Raw genomic sequence first — 20,186 nt, 5'->3', positions numbered from 1 at the left:
TGTAGGGACTGTACAGGGACCTATGCTCTTCCTAATGAACCCTTTCTCAAGCAACTCTTAGATCTGTCTTGCAACTTCTGCATTTTGTTTAGGGGTAAGCTTGTATGTTGCCTTATTGGGTAGTGTACCACTTGGTATGAGGTCAATACAATGACTGATTTCCCTTTGAGGGGGTAAGGAATTTGTTGTACTGTCTTCAACTATCCCCTTATACCAGTCTAGCAGATTTTGAACCTCTTTAGGACCTACTCTCATTTCTGTCTCTTGGTTCTTAGGCTTCTTCTTAGGTTTAGTCTTAGGCTTGAGAACTATTGCAAAACAAGGAGTATCCTTCTCCTTCAAACCCTTCATGAACTCCCTCTCATCCACTAGCATGACACTAGTCATAATGTGATTATCCTTACTATCATCCGGAAGAGGTGTCATAGTGAAGTTCACCCCATTCTTGGTGATGGTGTAAACATTCTTCCTTCCCTCATGCCTAGCATCTACATCATATTGACAAGTCCTGCCTAGTAGCAGATGACAGGCATCCATTTCTACTAAATCACACAACACCCTATTCTTTTATTCACCTATTGAAAATTCTATCCAAACTTGCTCACTAATTTGGGCTTGTTGACCTTTGTTCAACCAAGACACTTTATAGGGATGGGGATGAGGTATTCTTTGCAAGTTAAGCTTAGTAACCATTTCAACAGAAGCTATGTTATCTATGGACCCTGAGTCCACAATGACTTTGCATACCTTGCCTTGTACCTTGCAGGAGGTTTTGAAAAGATTATTCCTCTAAGGTGGTTCTTTGATGGTTGTCACTTTCAAGAGGGTCCTATTGATCATCAAGAGTTCTCCTTGCTCTGGATCTATAGACCTTGAAGTTGATGTGTGGTAGGAGGTCATGCTTTGACTATTTTCTTCTTGTATTAAATGCGCTCTCCTATCACCTCCTTGGCTACCATTGCTTAGCTTCTCAGGACATCTGAATGGTTGATGCCCAACTTGGTTGCATGAAATGCACCTAATAGTGAAGACACTAGGTCCTCTACCATTTCCCCTCCTTCCTCTAAAGTTACCTCTAGGAGAATTTGTACCTACTTCCATTTTCCAGGGACATGCAAAAAATGATAAAAAAATGAAAAATGAAAAAACTAAAATAAAATAAAAGAGAGAAACGATAAAAAGTATTGTTGTAAATAGTATACATTAATTCATTGTGGAGGATGATGATGAAATTTATAAATAGGGCTTCGACTAGAAAAATACGAGTTGTAGCTAAACATGTATGTATGTCTTCTAATAAAGCACGTAGAGTAGCTCATCAACTTTGTGGTTGTACCTATATGGAGGCATTTTCAATACTGAATTGGATGCCTCATAGATCATGTTATCCCATATTAAAAGTACTTCTTTCTACAGCTGCAAATGCATATCACAATATGGGTATAGATAAGGGCTTTTTATTTGTCCTTATGGCTTCCTTATGCTCCAACATTCTCGCCAATACATTATCCTTATTCTGTTATGGATTATAATCTCTAATGAGAAATATAACTCCATGAGCAAATTCCCCTGTCATAATGAATCCGGCAATGTATTGATGATGAGTATACAATGCAGCTTGGGTAGTAAAATCTTGTGCTATGAATGCATAGGCAGGTAAAGAATACATGTGTTGAGCTACCAAGGAAGTAACAACTCCCAAAGAAGCTAGAGAAAGACCTAATTGAAAGTGAAGAGAATTATTGATTGTGTTGTAAAGACCCTTATGCCCATGTCCTAATAAGCCTTTCAGAGGAACATGTGCTTCCAAAATATCTTTTATATTGTGTCCAATCCCAAAGTTGGTTCTATACATATGACCGGAAATAAAAAACACAAATGCAATAGCTAAATGATGATGCATGATATTAGTTAGCCACAAACTTTGTGTTTGTGGGTGAAATCCCCCGAGAAGAGTTAGAATAGCAGTTCCCGCCCCTTTAATAGTACCAAATAAATGACTACTGGAATCAGGATTTTGAGCATAAAGATTCCACTGACCTATAAAAGGTGGTTCCAACCCTTCTGAATGTGGTAATACATCTAAAAAATTATCCCATCTTATGTGTTCTCCTCTTGATTTAGGAATAGCGACATGAACTAAATGCCCTGTCCAAGCCAAAGAACTGACTCCAAAAAGCCCTGACAAATGATGATTGAGACGAGATTCGACATTTTTAAACCATGAAACACTTGGTTTCCATTGAGGTTGTAGATGCAACCAACCCGCTGTTAAAAAGAGAGCAGAAAGAAATAGCAAGAAAAGAGCTCTAGTATAAAGATTTCATTAGTGTGTAAGCCAATTGTATACCACCACTGATAAACACCAGAATAAGCAATATTGATCAGACTGGGGGCACCTCCTCAGGTAAAGGCTTCTACAGCTAGTTGACCAAAATGAGGATCCCAAATTGCATGAGAAACAGGTCTTACATGTAAGGGGTCGCGGACCCATGCTTTGAAATTGCCTTGCCAAGCTATGTGGAACAAATTACCAGAGGTCCACAGAAAGATTATAGCTAACTGACCAAAGTGAGAAGCAAAAATCTTTTGACAAAGATGCTCTTTGGTAATATCATCATGACTCTCAAAGTCATGTGCAGTAGCAATACCAAACCAAATATGATGAGTAGTTGGGTCTTGGGCCAAGCCTTGGCTGAACTTTGGAAATCTTGATGCCATAATGCTTTTCAAATCCTCCTAGTCATTATCCTATTGCAATAATTCTTCCTAGGAAGAATGCCCATGTTGTGATGATTCCACCCAGAAGGTAATGAGCTACTCCTACAGCACGTCCTTGGACAATACTCAAGGCTCTTGGCTAGATAGCATGAGCAACTTTTAATTTATTATGAGCCCAAACAATAGATTCAATAAGTTCTTGCCAATATCCACGACCACTAAATAGGAACATTAAACTAAAGGCCCAAACGAAATGAGCACCTAAGAATAAAAGGCCATACGCAGATAATGAAGAACCGCAAGATTGGATTACTTGAGAAGCTTGTGCCCATAGAAAGTCATGAAGCCACCCATTAATTGTAATGGAACTCTATGCAAAGTTTCCTCCTATAATATGAGTTACCACTCCCTAATCACTTATACTACCCCAAACATCAGACTGCATTTTCCAACTAAAATGAAATATTACTACCAAAATTGCATTGTACATCCAGAATAATCCTAGGAAGACATGATCCCAGGTAGATACTTGACATGTTCCTCCTCTACCAGACCCATCGCAAGGAAAATGAAAACCAAGATTCGCTTTATCGGGTATTAAATGAGAACTGCGAGAAAATAAAACACCTTATAGTAATATTAATACAGTCACATGGATAGTAAATGCATGAATATAACCATTTTAATGATCAACATCTCCCATAATGATATCTATACTACCCAAAATCATCATGATATCAGCTAATTTCATCCTTTTAACTAGTTGAGGAGGGATCTGCAAATTAATAAAACTAGGTGGTCGAATTTTCCATCTCCAGGGAAAAATATTATCATCTCCTATAAAAAAATTCCTAGTTCCCCCTTGGGAGCTTCTACTCTCACGTAATGTTCTTGTTTTGATAACTCAAAAGTAGGGGAAGGTTTTTTACTAATAAATCGAGATTTGAAATCGTTCCATTGTGAATCTTTTCCCTTATTTAAACTTCAAACCTCTAAATTCTCATAGGGACCTCCCGGAATTACTTCTAGGGCCTGTCTAATTATTTTTATAGATTCTTTCATTTCCTCGATTCGAAGCAAATAACGAGCTAATGAATCTCCTTCTTTTTGCCATTGGATTTCCCAATCCAATTCATCGTAGCATTCATAATGATCCACTTTAGGAAGATCCCATTGGATTTCGGAAGCTCGTAGCATGGGTCCTGATAAACTCCAATCTATTGCTTCTCCTCTACTAAGAATGCCTACTCCCTCAACTCGTTTCAAAAAGATAGGATTGCGTGTAATAAGCCTTTCATATTCTATCACTTTTGGGAAGAAATAATAGCAAAAGTCTAAGCAGCCATCTATCCAACCGTAGGGTAAATCTACAACTACTCCTCCAATACATCCGACCATAACATAATTGACAAATCCAATATATACTTTTGCAAGTAAAAGGGGTTCTTATATATATTGGTTGTACTTGGAAATAATATAATTGATTGGCAAGTTTAATTTCAATATCTTCATTGTACATGGCAATACATCTCCCATGTATATATACATTGTCTACTAATACATGACAAATTAGTGTTTGTAGAACAAATTTATTTTTGATTGTTTCTCGATCTTGAATGAGATTTACAAAAAGACCTTGGATAGTACCACAATCTACTTTATGTACAACGAGGTGTTGTGCTACTTCAACAAGTCTACATGTGAGGTATCTAGCATTTGTTGTTCGTATAGAAGTATCCACAACTCCTTTACGAGCACCGTAACATGAAATAATATATTCCGTTAAAGAAAGTCCTTCGCGGAAATTCCCTTGAATGGGTAGATCAACAATTTTTCCTCAAGGATTTTACATTAATCCTCTCATACCTACTAATTGGTGAACCTGGGATGTACTTCCTCTAGCTCCTGAAAAGGACATCATATGTACTGGATTAAGAGGATCAGTCATCCTAAAATTTGGATTCATTTCTCATCTCAAATATTCACTGGTAGCATGCCATACCTCAATCAATTGATGTAATTTTTCTACTGCATGTACATTCCCATAATCATGATGTCTTTTTGAAGCAAACCCTCATTGCTATGCATCTTGTTCCCTGATTCTCCCTCTTGTTCCTGATGGTTGGACTCTCCTTGGGGTTTAGGAGATGATTCTCTTCCATTGAATCTACCTTTTCCTCTGAAACCTACACCCTTTCCTCTATTATTGTGTTCTCCTCTCCTTTTTTGGATCTTCTCAATTCTAAGTGCCATCTGAAAACACTTGTGCACTGATTCAGTGTTGAACAAACTTAGTTCATCTTGAATACTGAACTTAAGACCATTCATGTACCTTGCTAGCTTTTGTGTCTCACTTTCTGGCATCTTTTCTTTGAGGGTCATCCTGTGAAACTCCTCAGTGTAAGTACTAACATCCAAATCCATTTGCCTTAGGGTTTGTAATCTCATGTGTAAGATTATCTCATAGTCCTTAGGTACAAACTGCCTTTTGATCTCTATCTCCATCTTCTTCCATGAGGTTATAGGTCTTTTCTTTCTTCATCTCTTTCATTTTGTAGAAAGTTTCACCAACTAAGAGCTGGACCTTTCATTTTGGATTTAGCCACTTTCACCCTTTGGTTTTCAGGTACCTCTTCAAATTCAAAATAATTGATCATGCTTCTATCCAATCCACACACTCTCCTAAATTCATCTTTCTAGAGAATGTAGGTAGTTCTGCTCTATTGTCTCTTCTTCCTACACTATCGAGGGCTTCAAAAAATTGCCTTTGATCTGCTGGCATCAATAGTCTCTCTTCTTCCTATTCTCCTTCTCCATCAAATGCTTATGCAACTCCCTTGCCTGCTTGATCTTTCTTCAACCTTTCTATCTCCTCCTCCATCTTTTTATTCTTGGTCGCCTACTCCCTCACTATCTTGATAAAATCCATGTTTGTCATGGGTCGAGTGGGAATCTCCTCACTATTCTCTATTGCATCTTCCATTTCTTATTCTACCCCAAGGCTCTTATGATGCTCTGATACCACCTAATGTAGAGGTTGGCAACAGTAGGGTGATAAAGCCACCTACACACCTTGGCCTTCTTTACCTTGAGTCTCTCTCAAGGCTACAATCACAACTCAAATGTGAAATCAGACTCTTACCCCTAATAAGGGATGGCACAACACTTCTACACACTTCCTAAGACCTATCAAGATCTCCCACAATGCTATTTTGGAGCACAAGGTAAGTATTGGCTTTTGAGGCTTAGACAGGCCTATGGGTTAGTAGACCTATTTCACTGTCTTTTTGGATTTTTCTCCAAATTATACCAAACAACACCCTAAACAACTTTAGGTTTTAGACACTCTTTTGGGATTACTATCAGATTCCAAAATATTGGAATTCTACCCTATTCCTTCACTCTTCAACACCTACTTGGGTCACAGGCCTAATTGATCAAGTTAGACCAGTTTTACAAAGGAGGTATATGAGAATGGGATCACAGGAAGGTTCCAACTCTTCAGGAGGTTTCTTCTATGTCTAAATACTCCAATTCCATCAATTCAACTCATCATCTCATCATTACTCATAGTATGCTCAATGAAACTCATCTATTTTAATCTAAACCCTCAAACAATTTAGAGTAGGGCTTGGTGGTAAGGTTACCAACCAACTACTCTGACCTCACCCCTTTAGAATCTCAAAATACATGCCCCTAAATTTCATTCTACCAATGGCCATCAGATCCCAATGAGTAGATTGCAAGTTAGGGTCCCATTTGCATTGTAACCCTTGAAAATGGAGGGTTTCAGACCTGCAGAGGGTAAAATGCTTATAACTTCCACTAAAATTCACTTCAAGAGGTCAGACCAAATGCATTGGAAGGGTATTTCAAGGCTCTTTCTAATCAAATCAAAATTTCATCAGTGGAAATCACACCCTATATGAAAAAATGTTACTGTTATGGCAAAATCAGACTTATTCTATTCACTTTCTCCACCAAACTTTACAATACTTTCTACTCTCTCTTTCCCACAGTTGTCCAAGCATATATCAACCTTTTCCAATGTCCATAACCAACTTTTGAATAGTTAGGACCATTGGAGAAGTAGTTGGCATCCTACCGACAACTTTGAAAAGTTGCTTGACAACAAATGCAACATTTTGCAACTTAGGACAACATTGGTTATTAACCACTTAGACCTTATGGAAACACATCCAAGGTAATTATTTTTCATTTTTAGACTCCAAACACCTATGACAACATCCTAGATACACCAACATTGAAAATCCAAATTCCAAGCCTTCATGGCCTAATAGACCTCTAGGTTTATATGCTTACCCAAGAGATTATTGACCATACAAATAGGCACTCGATTACATTAAGGGTGATCATTGATCCAACCCATTATTACATCAAAAATGAACATATAGACACCACCATGTGCTTGAAATAGAGGTGTAGGAGAAGGTGCTCTGCACCAGAATCTATCTGTCTTTAGGTGATGTCGGCTTCGTTAGAGGTGCTTTAGCGTGATTCATCAAGTTGTAAGGACTCCTTGTATTTTGGAATGCTTGTGCATCGTATACTGGAGGTTCAAGATATGTTGGTGCTTCTTCTTGAAAAAGGAAGGTGTTTGATAGTATGGTAGTGTTGATCTTATCAGGTTCCATTTTATCACCCTGGCCCCTAGGTTATGCATCAACTTGAGCTATGTGAATGACTTTCTCCATTTGTGCACAATTCACTTCTAAGTGTGACATGGTGACTTGAAGTCTACACCAGTTGGTCATCAGGTTCATGTCGGCCAAGTTGACACTTTGCGGTTGATTAGAGTTATCACATGCATCTGGATGATCATGAGGTATCCCAACATTGTTTGGGCTAGTATTCTAGGATCGATTATGTCTTTTGGTTATATGTATGGTTCTGATAATTTTCTTGATTATTATATGGTTAAGACTAATTTGGTTCTGTAGGAGGATTAAGTTTGAGGTGTCCAAGATCAGTGGTGACTTGGGATATTATCTTCTTGAGCGCCTTGACTTTTATAGAGTGATGGTTGGTTTGATCTGGAGAAGATGTTCTGGGTATCTAGTTGGAAGCAACAACATTACTAGCTCCTTGTTAGTAGGACATCTCCTAGGGTTGGTCATTTGCCTGAGTGTCTGCAGTGTTAAACCATCGTAAGGTGGTGGTGACCTATGGCTGTGCTATTGATTACTAGGAGTGTATAGTGGAACGAGGTTCATGGTCAGGTCCCCAACAACTGTAGATGGGTTAGGGTTTGGAAGTTGATTATATGACCCATAAGTAAGATTTAAGGGAAGGTTTAATCCCACCAGGGGTTTAAATTAGCTCTTGATTCATCTTTAGAGCGAGGGAATAGACCTTGGCCAAGGTGTCATGATTCTATTTCCCTACAGTTTGTTTGATAAACATAGCAATCGAGGGATGAATGGCATGGAAGTATACCTCAATGGATACATCTTGGGTAATTTGATAAGGATCCCAAAGTCTCTTATAGGCCTCTAAAACTTAGAGTTGAAGATCGTCAGGGGTTCATTGGGTAATTTCCTTAAAGAGACAAATTGGTGATAGAGGGTTGCATGATCTACGTAGACCCTGAACTGTGATAGGAAAGCTTCCTCAAGTGCATTCCAATTGGTTATGGATTTTTCCTGCATGGTGAGGTACCAATAGTATTCATTGTCTCCCAATGAATAAGGGAAGAGATGACATGCCACATCTTCAGGCTGAACATTGTTTCATACTAGGACATCTTTGAACGCTTCTATCTGTTCCTCATCTGTCCAAACTCCCCCAAACTCAAACTTGGTACAAAATTTGTCAAGATTCTTGGGAAGTTCATGAATTCCACTAGGAAAGGCTCCTAGAGGAGACTGAGCTTGTGTAATGCCCCGCCAGGAAACCCCGAAGGGATTAAGCCATAACACAAGAATAGAGTGCAATAATTTTTTTTTTTTTTTTAAGTCACGCCACATTAAGTTACAACATGATACAAAGATTCAGATTACATAGCGGAAGACATCAACTAACACCTAAAGAGTTTCCCAACGAGATTACTTAAATAGCACAATTCACTTAACTCACACAATTAATCCAATAAACTGATTATCTTAATAACGAGATAATTCTTAATCAGGATAATTTCTTTCAAAAGATGGAAATATAAATCACAAACAAGGATTCATCCATTAAGATCTATTCATAATTCTCATTCAAGCTTTTCATAAAAATACAAGCCATACATCTAACATTCTAATACACTAGAATTTCATCATAAACATAAGAGATCTATTCAAGCGTACTTCATTTCCTTAACAACAACTGAATATATTCCATTACTCTAAGTTACATTCTTTCATATTCCCACTTATTGCATTTTAAAAGACGATTACATACATGCATCTACGATAAATCTCATCTAAACCACTTATGCATTCGATCAACATGGCATTCAGGAAAGGACTGAATATAAGCATTTAAAGTTAATTTCATTTATCCACTTAATCCTTTCTAACATAAGCTAATCATACATGAAAAAGCTGAATAAAGGAAACATAAGAGAATACACCACATAACACCATAATGATCTTGGAGTTCACCCCTAAAGGGATACATCTCCAGGTCTGCTCAACTGCAAGACCCCTCTGATAAATAATAAAGTTAAACAATACAAGAGGTTACACCATTACAATCCGGCCATCAAGGCGAAACATAAACAATATACAAACGACCGCATCGGTCAATAAATACATGAACGATCCCTGAAAAGAATAGGATCCAGCTGAACATAATCAAAGCTAAAACAAAAGTCTAGAAGAGCATCCACAGAACCGAGCCATCACCACCCAAGGTCTAACATGAAACCGATACTCACAAGGGCATAAACAAAAGGATGACCCACAAAGGTACTCTTAACAGGACAAAACGACAACACACTAGCGAACGTAGGGACAAGTGTCATCACACAACCTGGTATGGTTACCATGGCAAGTCTTCATAGGTCCCAACCCCATACACTAGGTTACCCTGGCAACCTAATCCGAGCTTCCGGCCCATCCAAGCCTCATGTGGACCCACACATCCTCTCGTGAAGACAAGGATGGTGGTTTGCCATTTCAGGCCTTCTCACAGCATGTCGAGTCTATGTTAGCACTCATCCCATGTGTGAGGCACATTATCTTACTTAGAGATTACATTCTAATCTACTGATGGTTATCACTTATTAGACTCACTTTGGACGGGTTACCCAACAACCACTTTGGGCGCGGCCCCCAATCGAAAGCCACTTTCCCATACGACACTAGACTAGACTCAGACGAACTCAAAACCAGGGAATAGGCATGGTCAGACGAACGAAGTTCAAGAAGGGAGAAACAACCATTTGGTCAAACACGACTCAAAGATGAACACTTACAGACGGTACTCTAACTAGAGACCTGGCAAACTAAGGTCAACCACGATTCAACATTCGACACCCACGTAGAGGATATGACCAAATACGACACTACCACAACCAACAGTCAACTCGGGACCGAGGACTGATACAGGTACCCCAAATCATTCCATACGACAGGGACCTATCAAACAAAGAACTCTTGCCATTTCATAATTAAAAGCGAATACAGAAATTAAACTCGCATAGGAATATTCAACAGATACAATCTTTCCGAATTGATCTAATCATTAATAGTCGATCAAGTTTTCTACAAGATCTATATCAGATTATAGTTATCTACCTCATCTAGGTATAGGTTGGTCTTGGTTTTCTAACTCACTGATGTTCATAGCATCGAACAGACATATTAAGCCATAATGAGTTCTTAAACCAAATTCATATTAATGAAATTCAGACAACCATTAATCAATTAAATAAGATATTTAATCTCCAATAAAACATCATTGACATACTGGTCCAAAACCACCTCTACAGTTTCATATTTTCAAGCTCAGTTGCTCTATACGGATCACGGAAATATAAATATAAAAAGGGAATCCAAATGAAGATAATCATTTCCAAAATCCAAATCTTACTTCCCTACGCACGTATAGAAGAATCCAAAATTAACTGTTAATTAAAGAGTATATTTACTATTCCACGATAAATAAAATATACACAATTAACGACTAATAGTGCACAATAACCCAGTTAATTATTAGTTAATATATAATTATTAATCTTTATTAATAAAATATATCTTACTAATAATTAATGCATTTGCACAAGTTTCGAATTAAATATCGATTAGTTTATATACATTTATTAATTTCCATTAATCATATATATATAAAATAATTAATAATTAACTGAAAACTTTATTTTAAAAAAATACTTTTAATTCAACAAACTCATTTATTTGTTTTTTTTTTTTTCATTTAAAAAAAAATAATAAAAAAAGCATGAAATACAATATTTAAAAAAAAAACTTCAAAGCAAACCACGTGGGGGCCACGTGGGCTTCTCCCACGCGGTTTTCCCCTTTCCCCGCAGAAGGGCTGGGGAGACCATGACGTGGTCTCCACCCAGCCTAGGCTGCGTGGAGAGCACGACATGGCCTCCGCAGGCCTCTCCCCAAGCTTAGGGAAGCCTTGGCTCTCCCCAAACTTGGGTCGAGGGCCTTGGCACCAACCGTAAACCGCCAAATCCGCCATAAACCAAAACACACCACACTTTATAATTTCGCTTAAAATAATATATATATTTTTTTAAATTTGCTGTTAAAATTTTCATACACAGCAAGGGAAAAAAGAACACAGTCTCACAGAGACTGGAATAAACAAATATTTTCTTGGTTCTAATTCTTCATAAGCAATTGAAAAAAAAACCTAGATCAGGAAAGGGGAAAAATTTCTCCAAAACCAATCAGCACAATGGTCAAACAAGATTGTTCTTCACAAATTTAACATCTAATCTGCCAAACCCCCCAAATAAATTTCAATTTTATTTATTTTAAATCATTCTTAGCAAACCAGAAATTGATTTGAAAACAAAGAATGAAATCAAGGAGGGATAATTCAAGATCTTATTTCCATTCTACTCTATTAATCAATCAAACTGATTTTTTCAATAACAAATGCATTTCTTTCAACCAAAAAAGTAAATTCTTTTGGCAACAAGAAAACAATTCAGAATCCTACCTTCATACGCAATCCTGGAATAGCTGAAGGAGAGCCCACCTGTCAGATCCAGCATAACTCCCTCCTCTCCAAAAACCCCCAAATTTCATCCCAAAATCTCTTTCCATCCAAAAATTTTCCAAAAATATCCATCCCCAAAATTTCCCCCAAATTTTAGGTTATATGGAAGAGTTGACCAAAATTCCATTTTTTGGAATTAAAATTTTTATTTAAAAATAATTCTCAAAATTAATTCCTTTCTAACTATCACAACAAATTGACTTGCTTTTCAATTCAAAATCGATTTTCTCATTTAATTCAATTTAACCTTTCTAATTTCAAAAGCCAACAGAATAAAATTAAATCTATCGCAATTAAATACAAAACTTTCTTTTCAACAGCATATACAAAATGCATTTAATATTCAAAATTAGTCATTTAATCGAACTTACTCCCAATTTAAAACGAGCAATCCAATATCAACAAAAATCGTATAACGAATTCCCGATTAATTTAGTCCATTAATCTCTAATGCACAAATACATATTTAATCAAAATAATTACTAAGGATTAATTAATCAATTTAACCATGCACACCAAGCACGCAAACCGAGAAGGTCAACCAAACAGACGACTCGCAAACCCAAACAAAAAGGGATACCGACGACAACTGACGACGCTCACTTGAGCACGACTAAGGTCAACTAGGGTCCTACGACCACCTAATCCAACTCTAAGGATTAAAGAGGTACACTCAAACCTGCAATTCCAGGTGAAGATGAACCTCGCACTCATGCGGCGTTGTACCTGAAATCTCCTGCAACCAAGAGTCATACATGCATACATATATAAACTTAATGAACGCGTTAGCTCAATATTAATACCATGAAATAGGTACACTAAACAACTTGAATACAACTAGTGTGAAAACCACATCAACAGCTATGCGTTAAATCCAACATCTGACTATAACATTATATTAAGATAAACTAACCAAGATTAAACCAAGATTAGAGATTGATTAGGGTAGGGGTACTACAGCTTGATTGAAAAATTCCATTAGTGGAGGAGGTGGTGGAGCTTGGTCTAAAAAAGGGATTGCATCTGGTTGAGGGCTTGGAATAAGTTGAGTTGGGGCATAGTTCGTGTGAGGTGAAGGAGGTGTCTTTGGAGGTTTTTCCTTCCCTTTATCTCTCCGCTTCCTAGTGGATGGTCCTATCTCAATGAACTTCTTCGGGATTGTATAACTCCTCAAAACTCTCTAAAACTTCTTAGGTGAGAAGGAAGAAATCTACTCCAGCTCGATCCTTGTCAATTCTGATGTAGTCGATGATGGGGTGCTTGCGGTGCTTGATGCGTTTGAGGTTGTTGTGCTTGGACTCACTGTGCAGTGAGTTGCCTTTGGAATTCAGCTTCTACGCATCTACCTTTCTGTCTTTATTTGTCTAACACCTCATGCATACACAACCAATCAACGTAGATCCTCTTACTATTCCAGGCAAGGGGGTACAATTCCAAGATGATCTCTTGTTTCTCGTATCCCAAATTTAGTTGTGTGAATGAGAAGAGACCATCTCCTACAAGTACCATATTAAATCATATTGGGATGGTCTGCAACTACTCATAGTCTTTCATTGAGGCCCTCCTTCTAGTACTAATTTTTGCTGATGGGCCTTTTATACTCACCTACATGCAGGTTTTATGGATGTAGAACCTCTCCTAAAAAGACTTGGGATTGTGAAATTTGTGCACTCCAAGGTCCTATTTGTTGGGTCACAATGATGCTTAGGTAATGTAGATTCTATGCAATGTGTTCATCAAGGTGGTATTGTTGGCTACAAAAGACACTCACTCGGGTTGCTTAAAATAAAATGCAAAAGATATAAGGGCAAACGAGAAAAAAAATAACCACACAAGCTAGTTGAATTTGGAGAAAATAATTCCAATGACCAGATATTATCAATAGCGGATCAAATAGCATCATATGAAATCTTTATCCACATATGAAGTCTATGATCTCACATACAGGTAGAGATAGTTAAACAAGCTCAAATACATAACAATGAAATTCATAACATCTATAAAATTCATGCCATCCAAATTGAGAGAATATATCAAATTATAGGAATACTAACTCAACTCAACACATATTATGGAACATGCGATCCACAACAACAACTTGTATTGATCATTTATGAAAGAATAAATGTAACAATGAGCACTGGTACTCTGGAAGCTCAACAAATTTTAATATTAAATGTTGGAAATGAAAAGAAATCCTAAGCTAGGGCCTCAAATCTTCAATTTTTGGACCCTTCAAATGGCCTAATTCATGATATATATATATCTTTCCACCTCTTGCTTCCTAGGAACAACATATGCCTATGACCTAATTACAAAATGATGGGAGTTGCAGTCAACATGCAAGTTGTTACTTTTTGAACTCCACTCAATTGTTACTAAGCTAGTGTCATCAATGAGTTGCCTTCCAGGCATTGTTGCCCTGTAATCCCCACATGTATAGTATCATTATATGGCAGTGTTGGTACATGAGAGGTTTAATAGGAATATTGTTGGTGAACTACAGTGACTGCCTCAGGTGGCGCCTTCTTGCATGTGCCTCTGGATGTTAACTACTTATTTGTTTCTTACTCTTCCTATAGCTATGGTAGTTACTTATGTAGCAGTCTATGGAAGTGAATGGTAGGTCTGGTATGTATTCAATGTAGAACTTGGCCACCCTTAGTGCTTCTTTTACTTCATCCACTTTGTCAACCAAGTTATCAATCAACTGGGTTGCTTGGTAATACTGGAAGACTATGTACATGTAGCTATCCATGACTGTTGTGTCGAACTCACTTGTTGAGGAAAAGTATTCAGCAACATATGCTTCACATTGCTTAATGACATCCTCATAGTTGAGCGCTTTGGCTTGTAGCAAACCTATGCCATATTTTCCCAATAGCTCAACAACATAGTACTCATAATGTTCCAGAAGGTCTAGAAAGGTGGATGCTCCTTTAGTACATTTTCCTGACATTGATCTATTGTGTCCATTTTCATTTCCAAGATATCAATGCACCTTTGTAGGTTACTAGGGTCTTCTCCTCCCAATATGTCTTCTCCTTTTATCACATCTTTGCCCAATCTCTTGACCTCTTTTGACAATTTGGCTGCCTTTGAGAATCCATCTAATTGGGTCTTCCACTGTTGGCTACATAGGATGAGACCGTGCTCAAGGAGGTGAGCGTCTTCATATATTTCCATGGTATCTTGAAGGAACATTCTCACTTTGCTGAGTTGATGAGTGGTCCAAGTCTTGAGAGTTGACATGACCCTTCTCATTTCATATATTGCCTTTACTTCCTCTTGCAGGAGTCATGAAGTGGAAGTTAGAACATCCTTGGATCTTTAATCCAATGGCTTAGACAACTCGATGAGGAGCTGCCTATATTGTTGTAATTGTGCTTTGACCTTGCTCTTTGACTTCTTTTTTTTTTCTATCCTTGTTTTGATTGAAGCCATTGCTGCATCGAGAGAGGCTATTTCTTCCTATTTTGTTTGTTTGCCTAGGATAACTTGTGAGATATGGTATTTCGAGGTGTGAGGCCCTACCCCGACTCAGTTTGACATTTTCAGTTATTTGCATATTGAGACTATTATGGATGCTTTATTTTATGTTTTATGGACTTAGAACTTATATGATTCCATGATTTGGATCACACTGACATATGTTGATACTTTATTTCATGCATGATGATTATGAAACTTTAGATATATTACTAGAATAGAATTACATTATGATGGTGAATGTCATTATTGGAAATTTGCAGGATTTCATTTTGATGATAGAAAAATGATGCTTATCTATGAATGGTTCAATTTTGGAAAAATTATGTTAATTGCTTTTGTGAAATTGAATTTGGAACAAATGAGATATAATTGTTGCCAAATGTATGAGTGTTTGATGTGCAATGAAATCCATGTATTTGATTACGTATAATTGTGATGATTTGGAATTACTAATGTGTTGATTGAGATGCGCAGGAAAATTATCCATGTGACCATGGAATTTATACGGAGAACCAAGCCTAGACCTATGTGCGTTTGTTAAGCCGGGAGTTGTCTATTTGGAGAGACAACACCCCATTGTAATGTATTTTATTTGTGAAGTGTATAATGCTTGAGTGTTAAAATTAATTTATATGTATATGTGTAATCCTACAAGAGACAAATTCCATGTGTGATTTTTATATTGTATTTTTATTGTGTCACTTGACACATGTGCTGATTAGTGTCATTGATTTTGACTTGTCTCTTGGAGGGAGTTTTGTTTCTACCAAAGCCATTCAAAAACATGAGTGTGGTCCCAAATTTGCCTTGGGTAGGGAGTCTTGGGAGTGGTCAACTCAAGTTTAACCCGTAGGTAAACTTCAGTTGGGTTTCCAAAGGGTTTAATGGACTCCTAGGGTTAGTTTTAGGGCTTTTCCAAAGGTCCAAAGGGTATACCCATGGGTTAGGGGTATTTTGCAACATGTGGCTTCTCCCATGTGACTATTTAGTCACTTCAAAAAGTGGTGTTTCCAAGATGAACGAAAATTCAACTTAGAAAGTTCTTCCTAGGATAGAGAACCTTCCTTTTAGATGTCAAACTCTCTTCCCCATCTTCTTCCACCTTTTCCCTTTCCAATTTTGGTAATGTGTAAGAGTTTGGGAAGGGCAACCAATGGGAACTCACACCTCACCTAAGGGGTTGGGAAGTGTGTGAGAGGCCTTCTTAGGCAAGAATTTGGAGACTTAGTGAGTAATCACCCACTCTCCTTTCTTAGAGATTATGCTTGTTTTGAAAAAGTTAGTAGGAGTTTAGCACTTTTGGCGGAATTTGGAGAAAGTTAGTGTGGAATTGGGCAGCTCATCCCCAACTAATTTTAGCATACCTATTGGCAGAATAAGGTTGGTTTCTTCTTATCCCCTCTTGTTATGTTGTAAGTGTTAGTTTATGTTGTTTTGTAAAAGAAAAGAGTTGTTTGTAAGAATGTGTTTTATGAAGTTCTTGTTGAAGTTAAAAATGTGTAGTTTTCTTTTCTATGTGTTTTGTTTTGTGTTCTTGTTGTTTTGGGAGTGTCCAAGATCTCCTACTCTAGGGAGGGTAGGAAGACCTTGGGGGTGGAAGGAGTATGACAGCCATGGGTGAGAGGCTCTCCTTATGGAGAGTGATCTCAAGGTTGTCCTTTGTGACCCTTGTTGCATAGCCTTGTGTATGCATTTGGGGGTCATAAGGGGAGTAAATATGGCCTTGAGCCTTTTGGGGGGCATAAGGGTTGTGGAAGCATTTGTTGCATTTGTATTGCCATGAGGTGGCTTGTGTTTTTTTTTTTTTGCATGCATTCTCCCCATTGGTACTTGGTCCACTTCCACCCATGGAAGAGTCACCATGAATGTGGTGAATGTGTAGCTTGGGAAGGGAAATTTGAATGTAAGTGTCTTCCTATGTTTGTTGTGGGGTTTGCTTGTTTGTAACCCGTCTAGTGCTTGGTTCTCCAAGCTCGGGGGTGGCTTCTAGTAAGCCTAGGCTGGGAGGTGAGCTCTCCATGGTCAAAAATGTGTTTTATTGCAGGTTGCATGGGAATGGGAAAAGATGGATTAAAGAGTTATGTGGCTGTTTTATGTTGCAGAAAAAAAAAAAAGTTAATATGACAATGTATTCTCTTTTGGAGTTGTAAATGAAAAGAAAAAAAAAAGAGCTAGATTGTGTTATTTATAAGGAAAGAGGATTATGTACTTAATGTTAGCTTGTAAAAGAAAGAGATAGTCAATGATTGTATTTATTTTTCCAAAAAGAAAGCTATGCATTCCTATTCCATGGAAAGGAAAAATGTAAATGTTTTATTGCCAAATCTTTGTGTTCATATTTACTTGAATTTTGATTGCAAAAAAAAAAAATGTATGCTATTCTCACTCTAGTTAGTGTTACAAAGGAATGAAGAAATAGAAATATTTCCTTATAGATATTAAGATAAAGTTTATGTTTACTTGCTGGACTGTATTATGACAGAAAATTTGTTTATGTCTTATTAAGCTTTTGAAAAGAAATGAAAATTGTTAAAAGCTAATAGTGTAGTGCAAAAAAAATTAGTGTAAATCTAAAAGATAATATAGTAGTTTCTTGGAATAAGAAGTGAAATATTGATCTTCATTACCATTCAAACCCCCAAGAAAGCATAAAGGGGTATTTTAAGAGTGATTCTGAAAATACATCATATCTGTTATTGTTTAAATGAATTTTAGGCAACATTAGTTGCAGCTGTAATAAAACTAAATTCTGCTTGCCTTTCCATTTTGTAAATGTGGAAAATAAATCTAGTTATATTTTTGTTTTTAAAAGAGTAGCAAAAAAAAATATATATACATTTTACCTTCTTGTATTATATTCTGATATTCTGTTATAAAACAGATAAAGAAAAACAAAAAAAATGTGTGTTATACTAAATCTATCTTCCACACACACACACACACACACACATATATATATATATATATATATGTATATAAAAAAACTAATAAACTGGTTCAGACCCTTTAAAGAAATTTATTGTCTATTAAACTGTTAGACAAAAAAAAAGAGAGAAACAATCTAATGATATATATATATATATATATATATATATATATATACATACCATGTTAGATTATCCACCCGGAAAAATCTTATTAAACACCGTATTAACATATTACCCAACCCGAAGCAAAGAAAATGAAACAACGTGTTGTTTAAAACGAAGGCGCAGCCTGCGGCACCCGCAGACTGCGGGCGGCGACGTCCGCAGACTGCGGGGGCCGCAGCCTGCGGGCGGCGCCGTCCGCAGCCGGCGGTGCCTCGGCGCTGCCAGCTTTCCCCCGCTCCGCCTTCTCTTGTTTTCCCCGCGCTGCGTCCGGTAAACCCTTCTCCGCCCACAGTTAATACTTGTTTCGCCGCGTTTAAACCCCGCGTCTTCCCCCTTCGCAATCCGCTTGGCTTCGCAATGAAACAAAAAAAAAAAGGGGGCGCCCGGGTTGGTTGGTAGCACCGCTCGGCTCCCTCACCCTGCACGATGCCTCTCAGGGCCGCCGCCCATTTCACCCACACACACTCACAGCAAAAGATAAAAAGATGTTATCCTAAATCGCCCTAACCCTAGTTCAGGTTAGGGCAAACACCCACTTAAGTTTAAAATATGAGTGTGTATGGTGGTGGGAGGGAAGTTTATTTTAAAAAGGGGGAAATTATTTTCAAAAAAAAAGGATAAGTATCACTTCTTCCCCCTCCCTTAAGACATATAATTATAAACTCATTCATATAAAGTTATATGAGAACATATAGATAATTATGCAAAAATATATATATATATATATATATATATATATATATATATATATATATATATATATATATATAAGTAGGAAAAAAATTGATATTTATTTTGTATTAAAATTGTTAGATGTAAAGTTAAGTTATGAAAACTTTTGTTAAATATTGGGCATAAGTAGAAGAGACTTTATAGAAGGATTTTAATATTAGGTGGGTTAGATTAAAACATAAGGGGTGTAAACACTGAGTTCATGAAGGGCCAAGAGGGGCCAAATTAAGTATAGGATTATAAAGTGAATTTAGATTATGGGGGCTTCATTTAAATAAGGTGTTTTAAATTACAAGGATAAATAAATTTAGAAATCCTAGAAGGATAGGAATGATAAAACAAATTTCATAAAGAAAGTTTAAATTCGGAAGTAAATGTTATACTTGGGATTCTAATTATTTATTAATGAAGATTAGTGTTAATCCTTTTGGGAGAAATATTAGCTCGTTGATAACTTAGTAAACCATGTTTCCCAATTGAGTTTAATTACCCGTTTTAAACAAATATAGTTTGGACTCAACCCAAAATGCATTATTTATTTAAGTTAATCGCACTTAGTTGATTATATTAGTTAAGTAGGTCATTAATTAGTTAAGTATTTAAAAAAAAAAAAATTTCCGTTCGTGCCCAAAAGTTGGGCATGACACGAGGGTACTTGAGCACCTTCCTGTTCTCCTTGTTTTGAGGTTGCGACACTAGCTATGATATCCCCCAAATCACTCCTTGACAATTGATGAAGAGTTTTGGCCCTTTTTACCCATATTGGTGACTCGGTTATTGTATCTTGAAAGGTGATGCTCGGGAGGACAACTTTCTTCTTTTGAAAGTTGAAGGTTAACCACTGTGTCATGCTTTCATCTTGACCTTCACCTTGGGTTGTCTCCTCAGTTGTTACCATGTGTGATTTAACACACTATTCCTGCCCATCATCCTTTCGTTGTT

General features: G+C 37.1%; 2 pseudogenes; both read right to left on the bottom strand.

Annotated features, from left to right (window-relative positions):
- Positions 1-1,429: 1,429 nt before the first annotated feature.
- Positions 1,430-2,721, bottom strand: LOC131859034 (photosystem I P700 chlorophyll a apoprotein A2-like; annotated as a pseudogene).
- A 682-nt stretch (positions 2,722-3,403) lies between these two features.
- LOC131859033 (NAD(P)H-quinone oxidoreductase subunit H, chloroplastic-like) lies at positions 3,404-4,119 on the bottom strand (annotated as a pseudogene).
- Positions 4,120-20,186: the final 16,067 nt, after the last annotated feature.

The sequence above is a fragment of the Cryptomeria japonica genome, chromosome 10, assembly GCF_030272615.1.
Source record: "Cryptomeria japonica chromosome 10, Sugi_1.0, whole genome shotgun sequence".
Classification (NCBI taxonomy): domain Eukaryota; kingdom Viridiplantae; phylum Streptophyta; class Pinopsida; order Cupressales; family Cupressaceae; genus Cryptomeria; species Cryptomeria japonica.
Note: the sequence above shows the minus strand (reverse complement) of the source record. Positions and strands in the feature narration are given on the sequence as shown.